Below are 15,910 nucleotides of genomic sequence, written 5' to 3' on the forward strand. Positions count from 1 at the left end.
GAACAATGCTCTTTGAATGTGATGCTCTAACCTGCTATGTTCCATATAACATGTCTATTGTTAAATGGTCGTTTTAAACTACTTAGCGTCTCCCACTCCACTGATCCCAACAGATAACATGTAGTTCTGTCCCAATACATAAAAAGGATGTCATTTTGATGTCAGCTTGTAACCCACATCTCACCCTGCGCTCAGGTCCCTTGCTCTTCTCGCACCAGTGTACTTCTTTCTGCCACCCAGGGTCCTTGGGTTGGTGTTTTGTACAAGGGAAGGGGGGTGATGCCAGACTACAACATTTATTTTCCAAGTGCTTTCTGCTTTGCTGGTTTAAGCAGCCGTGATCTGTGAATAAACAAAGTCAGTAAACAGAAAAATCTAGATCCAAATTCCAGGAGGGTAAACTTTCAACACCACGTCATACTTTAGCAAATTGACACAGATATTATATTTCCTTCCCTACACTTTTTAGTCATTATGTTGAACTGAATTTTATAACGCTGATCAATATCTTGGTAAAATATTCATTTTTTTTTTAAACTACCGGGCAGTGAAATCTTTGCTTTGTGCTAAAGTCAACAGTAGCAGAGTTTGAGCTCCAATAAATTCAGCGGTCTCCACTTCTTGCAGCTGATGAGCCTTCTAATGTTGGACTGTCACCAGCATCTCCAAATCAGCATCACAGAGGCATCAGGTAGGGATATCCTTTCCTTTAAACCTGCATTCGATACCCTTCTTTCAAGCAAGTGACTGGCTCAGAAATACCCTACCTCCCAAGGCAGGCTGAAGCTGGTCTTCCATAACTAAACCATTTTCAACAGGTATTGCCAGCTCTAGGATAGAGATATTGCTCAAAAGGGTATGACTTCTCCCACACGAATATTCCGTGATGAAAAGAAATAAGCCTTATTTAAAGTTTTACAATTGTATTTGTAATATATATATATATATATATATATATATATATATATATATATATATATATATATATATATATATATATATATATATATATGTCTATTTACCAGTTCTGTTGTTGTTTTTTTTAAATGTAACTTTTAGAAATTATGGAGCAAACTTGACACCGATAATGATTTCGTATTAACCATTTAGCGTTAAGCGATTTCTTATATATTTTGACGCTTTATATAACCTGTATTATTTTCCTACATTTCTCTTTTATTCTGCGGATGATGATGAGAGGAGGGTGGATGCACTGGGAAAAAAACCCCACCATATTATCTCTTTTTTCATATATACTTATAACACCCGAAAACATGTTGAAATCATAAAAAGAAAAAGAAAACACAAACTAAACAGTACAACATGACTGAACTTTAATTTTTGTCTAGAACAATTCACAAGTTCACTTCAACACTTATCTGAAGCTGCGCTATTCACATACGCGGGTGACATGGATAATTGGCAACATGTACAAAACTATAATTGATTTACACATGTTAAACTCCTTCTAAAACAAGTTACTTTTTACACTTTTAATGTAATCTAAAAGCAAACTGCACTCTATGTAAAATATTATTTTTAACCTTGAAAAAAAAAAATGCTCAGTTATCAGTTTTGTTCCAGATAATATTAACTGAGAAATCGTTTCTTACATGGAGATAGTACTGGGCTGTCAGCTGAAAAGTAATTGCACAGCGATATTAAGTATTAAGGATGCACATTTTAGTTTGACGATTAATACATGGAGAATATGGAGGGTGTATTTTGGTTCATTTATTCCATTTAACTTTTTGTATTTACAACATTACGGTTTTATTTTTAACCTATCTACAATATAATACATGACATATTATATATAATTGCATGCATTTAACATTCTCTAATTTATCTAAACCCCTCTATGCTTTATTACAATTTATTGACATGTAATGTAAAAAGTCGATATTTCCTGAGTCCCAGGGTTTCTGTCTTTCCCCCCTGACAAGTTATATTTCCAAGTACAAGATGGAATTTGTGCAGGACACACAGAAAGGCTAATCGTTTATAAATAATTAATATCTTCCCATTTCACTAGTAATGCGGGTCTTCGGATTTGTCAATTACTTGTCCCTAAATGAGTGTATACCCACGTACTTCATTTCGGATCCTTTGATAGAGGAATAACCTCAGTCAAGCCTACTCAGGGCTGCATTAAATGGGAATGGCCTTTTGATATCTAGGTTCAGAGTAGCCGCTTCCTTAATGCAATGGTACTTTTGAAAGAAAGACTGGCCTGTTAGAGATTTAATCTTTAAAATGACCAATTTAAACCCCTGATCTTTATCATATTGGCCATCTTCTGCTATAAGAATACTACATTCTTATCTTTATCCACAGTAGGGAGAAACAATATAATTGCTATTGTCATTGTATATGCTATTCAAGCAGGCAGCACCCAAGTATTTTGTAATTAAGCAACACTGAATATCTCATAGTACTTACAATGTATATTGTAATTAAGCATTAGAGAATATCACCAACTGCTTTTATACAGTACTGGAAATGTGTAATCCCTCCTTGCTATAAACAGATCATTTTCAATGGGCCCTTTTATGCCTTTAGACAGGGCTTTAATTGATTATGCTAAAAATCTGAATTGTTTTTTGTCAACCACAGTAATACCTTCAAAAGCTGAATTCATTTTGATTCATCTAATTCACAGAGGATTTGGGCATACAGATAATTTGCTGCTCCTTTGCATTTGAGGAAGGGGGTCTGACTTCGCCTCCCCTGTTCCGCAAACTGGATAGCAATGTGCAAGGTTACTCTTATCAATCAGAGGCGAGAAGGCACTTCTTATTCGGAAAATCAGATGGATCGCTCACAAAAAGGTTTCAGATGTCAGCAGAGACAGAAATGCCTTTGGTTAAAGCTCTTCGACATCACAGGCGAAAGCTATTCAGTTGTTATGGCAACTGGACCAGCAATGGTCTGCACTGCAGCTTGTTGATGATCCTTTTTACTTTGTAACTTGATTTAATTACATTTCTTTCCAGTCACTAGTTTTGCATATATCAGAAAACAAGATCAGACACTTAAAAAAAGCCTCCCTTTTAGGGGAAACAATATGAGATTTATTAGACTGTAAATCAAACACACAAACGTTGTTGATGTCTACTCTTATCAACCAACTATAGGTTTTCTCAACTGCTCAATTTTCATGCAGAGACATCAAAACTAAAATAGCATATGTAAATATTCTGGTTAAATGAGAATCAAGCATCACTGGAAAGACACACACACACACACACACACACACACACACACACACACACACACACACACACACACACACACACACACACACACACACACACACACACACACACACACACACACACACACACACACACACACACACACACGAGAAAGTTAACACGATGCACATAATTAAGAAAACAACCAGCCTAAAATAGCTAGAACGTTTTTAAAGTAACCCACTTTTTGACTTCTGACATTTCCATCACAATATTTTTTTATTTTCTATATTCAATTAAATATTGATATTGATTCATTATTGTGTATCAGTAAAATTCATTCGACCTCCCAACACTATTTAGAAAGGCAAATATCAGAAGCAAAAGACAAGATAAAGCCATACCTATCATGTGATTCTAAAGATTGCATCAGTAACCACAGGAGGGAAATGTATTGACAGTAATTAGCAGTACCTGCCAAAATAATGCTACATCAAAATAGTCTCAAGTTAGCCTTAGTTTAGGAAAATCGTCGATTAACTAATATAGTGCATAACGTCGCAGTTACCAATTGTCAAGCTGTGTAATATTGTGTAGTTAAATGGTTTCAAGGACTGGTTTAGTGAAGCTGGAGTTAGGTGGGCAACAAACCTTTTCTAAAAACACACCTGTTTCTGTGGTTTCAGCTCAATATACTATGGCAGGGTGGGGGCTGGGGAGGAGAGATTCCCTTGCTGAAATATAGGATTAGGAATATTCCTAAAGAAAGGGAGATAAACCAGGGTAGTGTGAACTGTCTTTCCTAGCAATAGGATAAAGCAGAATTACAGCTTGTAAAATAGGTCTCCATCAGTATCCCGGGAGACAGATCTACTTGGGTGTTCCAGCTTGCTCGTATCAGCTATAATTAGTCTTCCTACCAACTTTTAAAGACCCATCAACACGTGCAGTTTTTCATTTAAAGGTATTCTTTGTAATGAAAAAAAGGGGGTATTTACCACTTTGAAGTATAAAAAATACACTTTCAAATCAGTTGTCTCAATTACAATGCATGTTAGGTCAAGTTAGCTAGTTTTATGAAATGTGCATTTTTTTTATTTAATAAACTCATTGATTATCAATTTAAACGACACGTTTGGATACTTCAGCAGGGGAATATATTTTTAAATAACATTTATCGAATTCAAATTATACTACAGCAGGTCTTTGCATAACATCCCGTAGTATAAATTAATTTATAATTTTCGGTATGAGAAAGTACATTTCTGGAGCCCTCTTTTTTAATAAGACTATCCATTATTTCCTTTAGTACTAACTCATATGGTGATTGTGACGTAGAATGTACTCTGCCTGTACAGACATGATATAATATAACAAACTCATTCGTTTGTGTCCCATCTATAACCCCCAGCTGTAAATCTGGGGCAACACTGAGGCAAAACTGCATGAGACTTATTAAAGAAAACACTCATTGAAAGCAATGGGATTTTTTTCTTTGATAAATCTGAAGTTTACTTTAACCCTAGTTTGGGTTTGTAGATAGAGACTTTGCTAGATTATAGTGTTTAGCTTTGGACCAGGTATATATGGTACTGTTTTTGGTGCATTAGATATTGACACCGTTGAGCAGCTCAGAGACGTAACCTGCTTTCTATTCATATACATTTTTTTTGCTTGGGAAGATCTCAAATTTTGCAAATTTCTCCCAATTTTTTATAATTTGTAAATGTTTTTTTTTTTTAATATAGCGCTGACAATGTACATAATGATACATATAATACAATGCATAACTATCTAACGGTGTTAAAAACTATTATTTTTCCTACGATTATTGCACAACAACTATTTACACCCAAAAATCCAGCACTGAAACTAATAAAAAAAGCACCTGATTCATGAAAAAGTATATGTATATGTTTTTCTATTAATTATGTGCTTTTATATACTAGTACTGGCTCAGAAAAGATTATAAAATGCTAAAAGGTGCAGAAAAGTGTTGTTTGCTGAACAGCAACTGTTTTGTAATCCTGTTTACAGCTGTATGAGATATAATGATCTTGGTAATCAGTTTATCTACGTTTGAGGTAGGTAGAGGCAGGGATAAAACACACACACACACACACACACACACACACACACACACACACACACACACACACACACACACACACACACACACACACACACACACACACACACACACACACACACACACACACACACACGTATCATTTTTAAACATTCACTTTTTCACATAATTATATGGTATATAATGTAATAATGATTGTATAAAGTATGGGTGTCCAATAATGTTAAGTCATATTTTTTTTTATTAATGTACAATTAGAATAACTAAAAGGACATTCTTCATCCATTTTAATTGTACATGAATAAAAATGAAATATTAATTTATATTGTTGAGGTATGTATGAATATGCATTATTGGATGGACACCCATACAGTCATTATTATTATTATATATACACCATATTTGTTCACAAAAATATTTCATTGAGAAATCTGATTGCCAATATTTGAAGTCAGGAAGGAATGTATTTTTCCCATTATGAGATATCATTGGATGATATTTCACTGGGGTTTTTTGTTTACCTTCCTCTGGATCAAAATACTGTAGATACAAATGTAGGATAAGTATCTGTTGTCTAAATGTAACATAGGTTGAACTTGATGGACATATGTCTTAACTTGTTTTAACCTAATCTACTATGTAACTAGGTAATGATGTAACTTTAATCACTAAAAACCATAATATAGTTCATGTGTTTCAGACATTTATATGTTCCATAATATATTTCTTTGTATGACACATGTAACTTTTGTAATGAAAGGGTTACATCCTATACGCATTACATTGCTTTAGGCTATTCCAAGCAATAACTGAATGATAATCAAGGTCTGGATTTAAGGGGCAGCTTTGGAAGATGTTAACTATAGTAGCCTTATTATCAAGTGCTAAAATTAATGGAGGTCTGAGGATCTCCGCTGCTGGGTAAACTGCTCATTGCTATATGATTTGCATATGAGTGAGCCTAAGGTCCCTTCAAATGTATGGATCCATTACTTTTAAGGAAAATGCCATGACATCGTTGTGCTAAGCATATGCGCTAAGGATATGCATTACAGATATTGATAGGTTCAATTGACATGAACGGAACAATAACAAATTTGCGCCCTTCTGAGGATCTACCCCTGGAAAAGTCCTGAAATTGATTGTGCCAGATTCAATATGTCACTGAATCATGCTGGGTTGCACCTCTTATACTGTCCTTGCACTTCATTGAAATTTGAGGAATTGTTATGGAGACAAATGACAAGTTCGGAGTTAGGCAGGCTTACAGGGGGCCCATTAAAACGAAACATATGAAAGATCACCATCAGACCTAAAGCGGCATACTTATCTTGACAGAGGTCCTAACCAGGACCGAAACATTGATCCTGGACTAAAACACTACACACTTTTGAAAAGACCACTGGAGTGAATGCTTGTAATATGATTCTCATACTTAGAAACAGACCAGAGTCAATGCAAGAAACATAATTAGAAAGAACTTGATCCAATATTGGCATTAAATCTTCAATGCATATCAATTCAGACTTACATTAAAATGTCATTCCTTCTAACAGACATCTAATGATGTAACATGAATTTGTTTATACACTTTAAGTAGCAAAACATGTGAAATCAGTTTTATTTTGTAGTATTAGATAATAGTGACATTTATATTTCAACTCTTAATGCCTCTTTTAATGAGTTTTAAAGAGTAAAAGAGGCAGTCCAAGTGGCACTTTAAAAAAAAAATACTTGCAGACTTTGATTGCCTTTATTTAAAACGAATTACCTAAGCGAACAATTTATACTCCTGTGATACTCCTGTGATCGATCCTGCTTCCAGGATTCACTAAATGGTTGCCTTTCAATTTCAATCACAGTCAGTGTAACTCAGCAGCTACAATGTATTCTTATATTCAGTGGCATAGCAAGACATGCGCAGGCTCCCGGGCAAAAAAAAATTTCAGGGTCCCATTATAAGTGAATGTATTCCATAGATTCAGGAGAAAAAAGAAGAGAGGAGAGAGAAATAGTCAGATTGGCCGCCGACGGGGGAAAAGCAGGCCCCCAAGAGTGCGGGCCCCCGGCTTTGCCTGGGCTATATCGACGCCCCGGCTTATATTACTAAGGTAACATGGTCTATTGTTACAGTTTGCAGGTCAAATGGCTGGGAATATTGGCAACAAATGATCACAACTAGGAAAGTGTTGCAACGATCTTGCACTGCTGGTGAAGTGTGTTAAAACCTGCTATAGAAATCAAAGGATGCTCAGTATATTAAAGCTCATTAAAAATGGCATTGAGTTGAATTAAATAAATAAAATGTAGTATGTATTATCTAACACATGGGTGCGCAAACTGGGGGGCAAGAGATTTTTCTGTGGGGTTGTGGTGGTTACAGAGGTCCCGCGCTTTTCCCCCAAGGCTTTTAAATTAAAGGGGGGGGGGGGGGCTCTGCAACTCTGAAATTACAGTGATTCAGATGCTCTGTGATGTGACGCCGCAGGGTCATGGAACATCACAAGTGTCAAATGGCGCCGTGGGTCACGTGACGTGATATCACATGACCCTGCAGCATCATTTGACGCAGCTCTAAGACAGGGGGGGGGGGGGGGGTGTGTGCAAGCACCGGGGCAGCCAAGACAGGGAGCTAAAGTTTGCGCTCCCCTGATCTAACACACACAACTGATATATTTAAAAAACAAAAACACGTGTAGGATATTGCATGGATTTTCCCTTTAAAGCACCCTTTGATTTCTATAGCAGGCTTTAGCACATCTACCAAGCAGTGCAAGATCTTTGCAACACTTTCCTGTTTGTGATAATTTGTTGCCAACATTCCCAGCAGTCTGAGCTGCAAACTGTAACCATAGATAATGTCACCTTAGGCTGCGCTTATAGTGCCTTGCGACGGCGACGCGACGTCGCTCTGAATCAAATACATTGACGACGGAGTTTGAAGCCGTCGGGTTTATATGATTTCAGAGACCGCGGCTCTCCCCCTTTCGTGACGTTGCATGCGACAGTCGCTGAAAATTGAATTATAACTTTCGTTGGTGGCGACGGGTGACGTCACCGGTCACGTCGTCTTAGCCAGCACTATAAGCGCGGCCTTTGTAATATAAGGATATATTGCAACTGCTGAGTTACACTAACTGAAGAATTGTTTGAAACTGAAAGGCAGCCATTATGTTAGGCACATAATCAGGATTTTACAGATTTATAACAGGAGCACCAAACCATTGCCAGTTTGGGTAAGAATATAGAATTATACATTGTCACACGCTTTACATATACAAATAAGGAAAAGGGGGGGGGGGGTGGTAGTATTCCTGCTTTAATGGCGAACATAGGCCATGGTATTCAGTTTTTACACTAACATACAAGTGAGAAAAGGTATTGTAATACGTTTTAATGGACAAAATGAAAGTAGGTTATTAAGGTAATGCTTACATAAACATACCAGAGGACACGTTTTTACTATATGCCATTTGAAGAATGAACATTTATGATCGTGAAAGTTGATGTACATCAGGATGAGTGGAGAATCCACAAAACAGTGTTGTTCTAGAACGCTAGGAGTCCAAGTACAAAAAGATGGGGTTTCGCTATAATATTGACCCTCGTCCCCATTCAACATGGTGAAAGGCGAGGAAACCTACAGTTGAATGGGTGTTAATGCTAACTGTGGATTACCCTACTTTCCATGGATATGAACTGGGTTGTAAAATACCGTAGTCAGCTGGGGCAAAGTATTTTGCGTTTATTTTTTAGATCAGGCAGGTATATGAGGAGAGGTCCCAGTGAGCAATAGGTAGAATCGGGAATTCATTCCCAATGTGGTAATATACGGTATGTGTGAAGTATCATCTGCTTCAAGCTCCCATGTTACTCAACATAGTCTCTTCTTGATGAGAAAAGGAAAGAACTTTATTGGCAAAAGCCATTTTTTCTGTGAACCTCGTCATTACATGTAATTAATATAAATCGAGGGTGACTATTTACATTTGAATACCACCCCCACAGGCAATTCCAATTAATAAAACATTTCAAGTTAGTCAGCTTGGTTAGAACTCACAAACCTCACTTATTTTGGTACATGGACATTTTCAGATAAACACAGTAAAAACTAGCAGGGGGAGGGGAGGGGGGTTGGAAATAAACTTAAAAACGTAGCAAGTGCCAACATACTTCATAACTTTCCCCCATAACCCCATAACTCTCCACCATAACACCATAACTCTCCACCATAACACCATAACTCTCCCCATAACACCATAACTCTCCACCAAAACACCATAACTCTCCCCATAACACCACAACTCTCCACCATAACACCATAACTCTCCACCATAACACCATAACTCTCCACCATAACACAATAACTCTCCACCATACTGCTTGATAATGTTGATAGAAGCTGCACGGGGATCATTAACTCTCTTGGAACTCCTAGCTGGCACTATGCAATATGTATTCTGAAGCATTCAGAACATACCTTATACAATGTTTATACTGTTTGTCTCTAAGGAGCAGACATTGCACAACTCCTCTCAACTTGAAGCAAGCTACAACTCAATTTTTAGTCAAGTACCGTGCCAGGCGTACAGGAAATTATGCCAGGTGTGAATTTTAGCCAATTGCTTGCATGTGCACATAATCTGACCTACTTATATTTGAACAATTGGCTAAAGTTCACACCTTGCTAGCGAAGTTGTAATTTGCAAAGACACACAGCAAGTCTTGATCTGTTGTTTTCTTGTTTCCAATGTAAATATCAAAATCGGCTTTATTGAGCCTATGTAGTTATATATGTAACGTTAGCCTGGTGGAATTAGGGATTTATTAGTTTGTATTGCTGTGGAGTGCTTGGAAAACAACAATAATCTCTGCATGATCCAAGAAGTTAATTTTCGAGTTTCGCTTAAAAAGTGACATGCAGAGGAGGGAGCTCAGAACTCTGCTTGACCTTACCTGAAGGACTCACTAAACAAAGGGGGACTGCATACTCACAGGGCTTACTAGTAACGCGAATGCAGGGTACTCTGACATTTTAACCACTCCCTAGCACTTAGCAGGATTCTAGCTTTGCTCTAGTGCAAACATTACTCCTGCTTTTCTCCAATTTGCAAACCAAGTTTAGTCGCCATTAACGCCTTTTTTGCTCTCTCTCTCTCCTCTCTCTCTCTCTCTCTCTCTCTCTCTCTCTCTCTCTCTCTCTCTCTCTCTCTCTCTCTCTCTCTCTCTCTCTCTCTCTCTCTCTCTCTCTCTCTCTCTCTCTCTCTCTCTCTCTCTCTCTCATCTCTCTCTCTCTCTCTCTCTCTCTCTCCTCTCCTCTCTCTCTCTCTCTCTCTCTCTCTCTCTCTCTCTCTCTCTCTCTCTCTCTCTCCTCCTTTGTTGCTCACCACATTTTTTCATACAATCAAAAAGTAAGAAACCAATGTATTTATATCATCACAAGCCATGAATTAATAATTATGCCTTTCCCTTCAAATTCACGAGAAAGAAGACTAACTGGTACAGCTGTGATTCTAGCATGTTTGCAAATCAGTAAAATAGCGACTGATTTGACCTGTTCTGTGCGAAATGGACTGGTAAATATTCATGTTTATGTAGAGGCAGTTTATCAGTAGATAGTAGAAATTAATACATTTTAGGTTTTAAGCGAATTTACCTTAAACTAAGTAACACGTGGTAATATTTTAAAAGCTTCTGTCTACATCGCCTTGACAATGATATTTGAATATCCTATTTGAATCGTATGTGTGGCAATACCCCATATTGTTTAGCAATAACCGTTACTCTTGAATTGGGGACAATTATGCCTTTCCTATTTCCTTTCTTTTATGTACGACTACTACAAGCAATTAAACCCCCCCGGGTAGATAAGCTACAAGATGCTCCCTATCACAGCTCAGATCAGAGCAGCAGAAAGAGTTTATCTCAGGTGTCTAACCTGCAGTTATCAGGAGGCAAGTCTCATTTAGGGAGCTCAGCATTGTAACCTGAGACTCCATTTCTTCATTGATTGTTTAAAGCAGTGTTTAGATCCTTCCCTTCCTTTGTAAACAACTAAAGAAGCACCCTTGTCCCTTTCCACACCAGTGAATCTCTTGCTGTTGTCTCACTTTCAGTGCATTCTGAATCGGCCTTTGCAATTACAGCAGTGCCAACAGCCAACGAAAAAAAAAAGGGGGGAACAAAATCTGCTTTTAGGACATACCTGAAAAAAAGACTTTACATTTTAGGGGGAAAAGGCAACGTGGGTTTCTTTTCTTTAGGAGCACATCTAGAATATTTTACTGTACCCAGTGACCCAGGTGTCTTGCACAGAGGTGCTACATTCTATGTCTTGCTTTTTCCCATGGTGGAATTCCCTTGACAGCACTAGCAATAAGATGCCCAAATATTCACTCTGTGCTAGACATGAAGACGTCCTTACAAAGGGTGGACGACCTTTTCACCCTTAATGCAGCTAGATCTTTTAAGGTTGTCAACATTTTTAATTACTCACAAATAATGCTAAAACTTGTTAGATGGAGCTAAAGAAACGCATGCAAAGCATTGCTGCTATTGCCACGCGGAATGCACTGAGCTGTCCTTGTAAAACATCAAGTGCAAACTCTGACAAATATATATGATACATAATTTATGAAATATACAATATATATATAATTGGAATCAGAATGTAGGGGTGTGGAAATGCATGCAACTCCTAACTGGAAGGCATTGTTAAAGCAATATAGTTCACACATTTAGTACTGCACTAGTATTTTATATACGCAGTAACTCACAGTAATACCAAGCTGGAAGCAGCAACATATTGTTCTAATGCGCATTGCACAGACAAGGGGTCTTTATAATGGGCAGCAAAATATAAATATTACAGATTTACACTTTGCTTCTAGTTCATTATCACTTTAACTTAATGCAACATATTAACACTCATATAGTTTTTTTTAAAAAAACACTGACATTATTGTATTGTGCGTGTTGTGCATTGTTTGTGTTATTTGTTCCGCATTTAAATACAACGATTGATGTGCTCAGAAGAAAAAGCCAACTATGTAGTTATTGAAACAGTCAACAAATATGAAATCTTAGTGCTAGATTGCAGTCATTTAGCAGGGAGGTTTTGTCAAATGATGTATCTGACATTTAGTTAACGCGTTTTAACATATTCAAAGCTTCTGCTGCTGAGACTGAATATATCGACAGTGCAGGGAGTTTACATATAATAATTGTTCCTATCAATTCTTTTTGTTAGATTAGCAATTCAAATGTATTTTGAAAAAAATATATAAAGATTTACAGGGCAGAGCTACCTTAAAAAGACCATCCCCAGCCCTCGGGGTGAGCTTTCTGGGCAACATAGGGTCTTTCTTCTGTTTATTGATATTCATTTAAATTAAATTCTGTTTGATAAAAGATAAAGTATTCTGTACGACGCCAAAGTATTAATCAAACAATCCAGGTAGTCACATTTCCTCTAGGGATGAATATATATATATATATATATATATATATATATAGCAAATGGAAATACTATATGATTTACTGTGGAGGGTGTTTGACACTTTGTTAACCCACCATAACTTAACTAAGTATATATATAATATACATATATATATATATATATATATATATATATATATATATATATATATATATATATATATATATATATATATATATATATATATATATATATATATATAATATATTATTGTGTGTGGGTCAAAGAGCGGCATCCTACATCTTATTTACTTTTCATTTTCCAAAATTACTTAGCCTGAAAAATCGGGTAAGGGTAAGTAAGGAAGAGGTGTTTGAAAAAGCTATTTGCTTTGAAGTCTTATGAAGATTGCTCAGGAGTAAGATTTCTAATAAATATGGCCTTCTACTTAGTAATTGTTAGAAAATAAATAACAGTACATTAGAACAGTGGAGAGCGAGGCTTTGTATTTACATATGGTATACAAGCATGCTATTTAATGTTACATGCATTAAACAATGAAAATCAATTGAAGCCGCAGTCTACAGGTCAACATTTTACACATAAAGTGCCACCACTTTATAACACCAGCAGAGAGGCATCAATTTAAAATCTCTGTATTGACAGATAGCATCGATTTGGTAAACATACATATATTTTATTTTTGCCTTTAAATTATATTATATCGTTCTCATATTAAATATAGTTTCATAGTGTGGAAGTCCAAATTGTTCCTTTATTTGTGTTTTACATTCTACAGTTTTTATTCTGAAACGTTAATAAACAATGCTTCGTTTTATTATTACTTTAAATAGCTGGTTTCAATGTACACATTGCCCTAACCATGCAACGAAAATCAGCATTATAAAAACGAAACGCATCCGAGATTTGGGTGACAAAATGTAAAGGCATATATATATATATAAAAAAAAAAAAATAATAAACCCAGGATAACATAAAGATTCAAATGATCTATGACTGTACTACAAACGGTACAGGATAGGAAGGTGTCAATGTACTGTAGAGTACAGGAAACTTAATCTGTGCTTTAAACCATATAATTTGAATAAACAACATATATTTAGTATAGAGTTTCTGTAGCCCGCTAATCCTGGACTCAGAAATGGTCGGCTGCAAATTCACATTCTTCCTCTCATCAACACAAGGCAGATTGTGGAATATAGACTGGAGACATTTCTATCATATGTGAAGAAAACAAAATTGTATACAGCAGTGTCTCTTTCGTTTTGTGTCTGCTCCCATGGATTGCAAGCTCTTGACGACAGTGAGTCTTTTTTTTCCTATTGTAGGGATTTATGTGAAAATGTATAATCCTGTGGTCATTTGGTATTGCGGTATTTAGCTACATATGCATTTTTGTGTTGCAGAACTCCTAAGTCTAAAGACTAAAGTCTAAAGATTCTAAACTGGACAATACATAGCAGTCTTTATATTGTAGGAATGGGTTTGCCAACATCAAACGTAAGGCAAACGGTTAGTTATGTGCAGGTTTCAAATAAGATAATCATGTATATAATAAACACTGACCCCCCCCCCCTTAGAGGTAGAGCATTCTGTACATCTTCAGTAATTATCATACTCTTGGGTACTAGATGATATCTTTAGAAACAAGCAGGTCTGTGTTTTTCTTTAGGGGTTGCATATTTACAGCCCTGACACCCACTTTTCACAGAGTGGTGTCAACTCAAAGCACCAGCACAGGAAACAGAAATATCTTAGAGTCTCATATTAATACACACAGTGACTACTATCGATTGTGACTGAGACTAGTGTTTTCTTTTATGCTTTTATTATAATGTACAATACTTCACCCTACAGCTGCTATAATATATTCAAAGTGTGGGGAAATGATGACCAATGTAATCAGAAATTTGAATTCCTGTTATTTCCAACCCCAGGATCAAACGGACATGTTTAAAGGATCGTCACTAAAATAATGGAAATATATACATATATATTATTATTATTATTATTATTATTAATAATAATGCATTCTGAAATGGTTAATAGAAGCATCACAAATGTCTTTATTCGAACATCTTTTCCTCTTTAACTATTTAAAAAAAAAATGTAATTCAAAACTGTCTTCTCATACCTGGATCTCAACGTCAAACTAAATATTGAATGCAAAAACGTGTTTATTCTGCTTTGCTCTTCTTGTTATTTTTTTTATTTTATTTTTAGAAGACAACTCTTTTAATGGAGTCTTGAAGACATTTGAGTAAACATGTGGCATACACCATGTAAAACACATGATCTGGTGGTTCAAGTATAATGGAGGGTTGAAAAAAAGTATAAAGCAAATGTATTTATAATGAGACCTTAAACCAATCGGAAACTCTTTATATGTGAGAGGACAGCTTGGGGGTTTCAGACACGTTAAAAGACAATGGAAAAAATATATGTAGTAAAACATTTCATTAACGTGCTCTTTATGTATGTCTTTATGTATTCCCATAGGAGCCACTATTTTCCCAAGCCTGTTAACGGTTGACAATGAATGACTCTCTAGTTTAATTTAATTTTCTTGTCATACTAAATAAAGCTACATTGTAAAATGTACATTTAATCACAGAGATTGCATCTTCTTGTTTTGTCATTAAACTCAAAAAGAGTCCTAAAAGAGTCACTGTCATTGGAACTACAGGAGACATAATTCAGGAACTTAAAGACAATGTATGCTAAGAAAGTGCACTGCTTGTAATTGACCCAAAACATGTGGCTGCAATTGAATATTTACTGTAGTATTGGAATGTGAAGGAGAAACACCGCAGTAATGAACAGACAAGATAACAAGAAGAAGCACAATAAATTAACAAGGCAGAGCATGGAAACATTACGTTAGCATATATCTGCGTGGCAAGATTTAAAATTGTTTTGCAATATTTACAGTACCTATGAACTAAATACACACAGAAATAAACACAAAAAGGCAAGCCGTAGAGTATAATTTAAATTAAGCAGCCCATTTGAAATGTATAACGATCACATTATATTGAAATTTTCTAAACAAATATTGAACCACCGTGGTGAGTATTTTTTATGGCTTAATGGTTTTTATTACTGTTTGCCCTGCTGTGGAAAAATATTACTTTATAGAACTACCACTTTTCTGTTTGCTGTTTA

General features: G+C 36.0%; 1 long non-coding RNA gene across 1 annotated transcript in view; it reads left to right on the forward strand.

Annotated features, from left to right (window-relative positions):
- The first annotated feature begins 491 nt into the window (after positions 1 to 491).
- The window catches only part of LOC142492943 (uncharacterized), a 107,179-nt gene continuing 91,760 nt past the window's right edge, over positions 492 to 15,910 (forward strand). The window contains exon 1 of the long non-coding RNA XR_012800941.1: positions 492 to 691. This is a non-coding gene — a long non-coding RNA (uncharacterized LOC142492943). The remainder of the gene's footprint in view (positions 692 to 15,910) is intronic.

This window comes from Ascaphus truei, chromosome 4 (assembly GCF_040206685.1).
Source record: "Ascaphus truei isolate aAscTru1 chromosome 4, aAscTru1.hap1, whole genome shotgun sequence".
NCBI classification, from domain to species: Eukaryota; Metazoa; Chordata; class Amphibia; order Anura; family Ascaphidae; genus Ascaphus; species Ascaphus truei.